Raw genomic sequence first — 5644 nt, forward strand, 5'->3', positions numbered from 1 at the left:
GGAGTCACATGTAGGCCCGACCAGGTAAGGATGGCAGTTTCCTTCCCTGAGGGACATCAGTGAAACAGACAGGTTTTTCCTGACAATGGTTTCATTTCTGAATTCCAAATATTTATTGAATTCAAATTCTACCATCCTCCGCGATGGGATTTGAATTCAGGTCCCCAGAATATAACCAGGGTCTCTGCATTAAAAACTTAGCGAGAATACCTACCAGACCATCATCTCTCTTTACAGTAACCTCAGCCCGGGCAGGAATTGAATCCACGCTGATGGCATCACTTTGCACTGCATGCCAGCGACCAACCTAGCTGAGATAATTGATCCCCATATCCCACCGGTAGGCTAATTTGCAACTCAGAGCGATGCCAACAGCATGGGTTCAATTCCCCCTCACTGGCTAAAGTTACCACAAAGGTCATGCTTTCTCAACCCCTCCCCTCGATGTGGTGACCCTCAGGTTAAACTCACCACCAATTCTCTCTCTCTCTCTCTCTGTCTAAGGGAACAGGCTGATCACCCTCACAGAAACCTTACTGTCCTCCAAGGCCGCTAATGTTCCAGGATCTCTCGCCCCTCTACCTGGCTCTGAGCTCAGAGTGCAGGTATCTCACTCTCTGCAATTTGGCAGAGTCTTTGCTCACATGAAGTCAGACTGAATGCATGCCTCCAATTGTTTCACAATTGGTCATCTTCGATGCTCCATCGCACAGGAGAAATTTACAAGGATATTGCCAGGACCACAGGGTCTGAGTTACAGGGAGAAGTTAGACAGGCTAGGACATTTTTCTTCGGAGCGCAGGAGAGCTGAGGGGAAACCTTATAAGATCATGAGAGGCACGGATAAGGTGAATGCACTCAGTCTTTATTCCCAGGGTTTGGGGAATCGAGAGGTTAATGACATCAGTTTAAGTTTAGAAGGGAAAGAATAAAAGGGAACCTGAGGGGCAGCTTTTTTACACAGAGGGTGGTAGGCGTATGGAATGAGCTGCCAGCAGAAGTGGTTGAGGCGGGTACGTTAACAACATTTAAAAGGCATTTGGGCAAGTACTTGGATAGGGAAGGGATGGAAGGGTACGGGCCAAGTGCAGAGGGAATGGGGTTAGTGTGGATGGACATTGTGGTCAGCATGGACCAGTCTGAGTTGAAGGAGCTGTCTCCGTGCTGTGGGACTCCATGCCAGTCTGACCCTAAACCCTCTGCTTTGCTGAGTGTCATTACTTACATCATCATTAACTCATCCAAGTCCGATTATTCCACGGAACAGCTTGAGGAGATTCGCATATGCAACTTGAAAGGCAGCTGAAATAGGCCATTCAGCATATCCCCCCTCCCCCCGGTCTCCTCTGCCATTGGCTAAAACCATGGCCAATCCTTTACTCCAAGTACGTTTTCCTCTCTCCTTTCCAAATCCCTTAATTCCTTTTCATTCCAATAACCCATTGGCTTCAGACCTGAATAAAACCATTGACAGAGGCATCCACAATCTTCAGGGAGAGAGAATTTCCAAGCTTGACACTGCTCGAAGGGAAGAGGTTTTCCCTGATCTCACTCATAGAGTCACACAGTGCGGAAACAGACCCTTCGGTCCAGCCAGTCCGTGCCGTGCATAATCCCAAAACTAGCCCCACCTGCCTGCTCCAGGCCCATATCCCTCCAGATCTTTCCTAATCATGTACTTAACTAAATATTTTTTAAGCATTGTAACTGCACCCATCACTTCCTCTCTCATCTTAAAAATAGCGCCCCCTAGTCTAGAATTCCTCACCCTGGAATTTCATCTTGTCTATGCTCTTCAAGATTTTAAAAAAACAATTTTTAAGGTCACCCCTCAACCTCCTACGCTCCAGTGAACAAATCCCAGCCTATCCAGCCTTTCCCCATTACTCAAACTTTTCATTCTCGGCAAACACCCTGGTAAATCTCTTCTGAACCCTCTTCGGCTTACTAATATCCTCCCTTTAACAGGGTGACCAGAACTGGACACAGTATTCCAGAAGAGGCCTCACCAATATCTTGATAAGCTCTTCTTTAAGATCTGTGGACAGAGAGAGGTTATCTCTCTGACCTGGCTGATCTAGAACATGGACACAGTCTCAGGGCAAGGGAGATAGTCGTTCAGACTGAGATGAGAAGAAACATCTTCTCTCTGAGAACTATAGACCTTCGGATATCTCTTCCCCCAAGGAGGGTGTGGCTGACCCGTCATTGATGAGATTAATGGCTGGGGGAGTGCTGCCCTGGAGCATCCGCCTTGATTCCTTTCTTTAACCTGGAACCTACTGATGAAGAGTTGTACGTGCATGGGCTACCAATGGACACTGACTGGTGGTGAGAAGGCCAGAGCACCTTAAGAGAGGACTCACACAGTGGAAGGTCAGATTGCGGGAGGTTAGGACCTAGATTTTGGGCACCAACGATGCAGTGAAGGAAGTGGAGATGCACACAGAGCTTTCAAAGCGTTGATCAGGAGGGGAGAATCCATTTGTTAGAATCTGTCACACGTTGGGGGTGTGACACTGCTCCCATCCTGTCTGGATGAGGTTAAACCAATTTCCTGCATTCCCCAACACAAGGCACTGATGTGAATCGAATCATTACATAATCCCATTTTAGGGACTACACCAGAACACTAAACCTTGGGAGCCCCTGCTAACTCGGATCTCTGCAGCGGTTCGACATTAACACTGCTTTCCCCCCCACCCTGTTCAGAAGTTTGTGAGGCTGTGTCTCACCTCAGGAAGCTGTGCGTATAATCCCACTTCTTGAAACCCAGAGTGAACACTGCACCAGTCACACCGGGAGCTGGTGGCGTAATGGGGATGGCACTGGGCCAGTAATCCCGGGACTCTGCCGATTCCCTGGTGACGCGCGTTGCATTCCCAACGCAGGAATCGGACGGTCTGGCATCGGAATTCCAGAGGTGACCATGAAATGGTTGTGTGTTTGTTTCCGAAAGGATCTCTACCTGGTTCACGCAGACCTTCGGGGAAGGGAATCTGCTGCCCTCACCTGCTCTGTGTGACTCCAGACCCACAGCAATATGTGGTTGCCTCAAAAACGGTCTAGCAAGCCACTGGTCAGTTCAGGAACAAGCTGAGCAAGAAATGAGTCAGGAATGTCCACATCCTATAAAGCAAGGCTTCAATAAAAGGCTCTGACTGAACAAGGCCACCTACCTAGGCCCCTGAGTTAGAACTTACCTTGTTACCACATTATTCAGGGAAAAGATGGTCTGTTGTGCCAATGCGCCATTTGCCCGTCAAATAAACCTCCCCTGCTAGACATGTGACCTCCAACATTTAGAAGGACAGGGGCAGCAGATACGTGTGAACACCACCTCCTGCAAGTTCCCCTCCAATCCATTCACCATCCGGACTTGGAAATATATCGCCTCCCCTTTTGCCCCTTCGCTGGGTCAAAAACCTGGGACTTCCTTCGCTAATAATAGCCCAAAGACTGCAGTGGGTCAAGAAGGAGCATCACCATTACCATCTCCAGCTCAGTTAGCGAGGGACATAACTGTTGACTGAACTGTTTCCATCCCGTGAAAAATACTCAAAAGGCTCAAAAAGGGGATGATCGCTATTTTTTCAATCACCCATGAGATGCAGACATCGTCAGCCGAGCCATCTTCTATTGCCCATCCCTAGTTGCCCTTGGGAAGATCATGGGGATCCTTGAATCTCTGCAGTTCATCTACAAGGCTATTGAGGGGGGATTTCCAAGCTTATGACCTAGCGACACAAGTATTGGTGTTCCCATGTAGCTGCTGCCCTTATCCTTCTAGAAAGTGGTGGTTGTTGTGTTTGGAAGGTGCTGTCTAAGGAGCCTTGGTGAATTTCTGCAGTGAGTCCTGTCGGTGGTACACACTGCCGCTACTGAGCGTCGAGGGTAGAGGGAGTCATAGAATCCCCACAGTGCAGAAACAGGTCCTTCGGCCCATATCGACCTGCTGAAGAATAACCCACCCAGACCCATTCCCCTCTCCTATATTTACCCCTGAATAATACACCTAACTTACACATCCCTGAACACTATGGGTAATTTCTCATGGCCAATCCAACTTAACCTGCACATCTTTTGGACTGTGGGAGGAAACCCACGCAGACACGGGGAGAATATGCAAACTCCACACAGAGAGTCACTCAAGACAGGAATCAAACCTGGGTCCCGGGTGATGTGAGACAGTGGTGCTAACCACTGAGCCACCATGCCACCCAATCACAAAACAAAACTTTTCACTGTACTTAGATACAAGTGATGACAATAAATCAAAGTGAATCGAATCTTTGGAAAATAGGAGGTGAGGTGCTCCCTTCAGCACTGACTGTAACATATTGCTATTTGCTGGAGTTTGCTGCATTTAAATTGGCTGCTGGGTTTCCTGCTTTATGGCAGTGACTACAATACAGCTGCATTTTGTAGGCACGGTGGCTTGGGATTCAGAACAGTGCTATGGAAATGAAGGGATCATTCATTTGCCTCTGCCCCAGACATGCACCACCCACAGATAGTTGAGCAAGTGGGTCGTAGAATTCGATTCGCAGATCGGAGCGAGTGGGATGTGTCCAGTCCTCAGGATCTCTGAGGCGGTGAGGGATTTAGATCCTGCCTAGAGACTGGTTGACACGGATGAATGGGCTGCACAGTTTAAAATGGAGCTGCATAATCCAAAGGACTTGTTTGTGCTCTGACTCCGGGAGATTAGAACAGTGCCACAGTTTAGGCATGAAACTGCTCAGTTGGTTTTAAGTTTCCCACAAAGTGCTCAGGCTCTGTGAAGGTGAGTCATAATGAGTGGGTGTTGAGGCAGGAGCTGCTAGGAAATGAATTACTCATCAAAGGCCTGTCTCTACATCACAAGCTCAACTTGGCTTGAAGGACAAACATGCTGTTGATGAACATGAGGGATTCAGATTTTTCCTTCCAAACTCGCTTCTTCACAACTGTGATCAGTTCAGCATCTATGTAGAGTGAGGAAACTGTGTCAGAATATTTCTTATAACTGGTTTTGGTGCACTTGTGTGCATATTAACACACACATATATGCACACACACACATGCAAACATTTATATACACACATATACAAACACTGCACGCACACATATATAGACACAACTGCACACATACAGACATGCACACACACAACTACATGCACACATGCACGCATGAACACACACACATAGAAAAATGGGCACACACAGACGTAGAGACACACCTGGGCACAGATATGTGGACACACTCAGGTACACACACATAGATAAACACACACACAGAAACAGACATACATACAGACTGTTGCCAGAAAGGAGTACTCAAACATTTTACCCAGGTATTCTTCCCATGTGTGACACACAAAAGACAAGGAACCAACTCAGAATTTAGTTGAACAAACCTCTCTTTATTTAACCCTTTAAGTACTAATACTCAACATAAAACAGACCTTCATTTCAATATTTACTTCTTATTTTCATTGAACCTGACTTATTTGGTCAGCGCAGGAAAATACAGGTTACACCATGTCTTGGCTGCAGATTAACCAAGGTCAGGATTTCAACTGGCTTGAACAAAATTCCCAGCATGCTTGATTATAGTTCTTAACACACACACACACACAGACAGACACATACAGAGAAACAC

At 47.1% G+C, this 5644-nt stretch overlaps 1 long non-coding RNA gene across 1 annotated transcript in view; it reads right to left on the reverse strand.

Moving 5' to 3' along the window:
* Window positions 1–599: 599 nt before the first annotated feature.
* LOC122552449 overlaps window positions 600–5644 on the reverse strand; it is a 12941-nt gene continuing 7896 nt past the window's right edge. The window contains exons 2-3 of the long non-coding RNA XR_006312401.1: window positions 5466–5467; window positions 600–609 (exon numbers count right to left, since the gene is read on the reverse strand). This is a non-coding gene — a long non-coding RNA (uncharacterized LOC122552449). The remainder of the gene's footprint in view (window positions 610–5465; window positions 5468–5644) is intronic.

This window comes from Chiloscyllium plagiosum, chromosome 8 (assembly GCF_004010195.1).
Source record: "Chiloscyllium plagiosum isolate BGI_BamShark_2017 chromosome 8, ASM401019v2, whole genome shotgun sequence".
NCBI lineage: Eukaryota > Metazoa > Chordata > Chondrichthyes > Orectolobiformes > Hemiscylliidae > Chiloscyllium > Chiloscyllium plagiosum.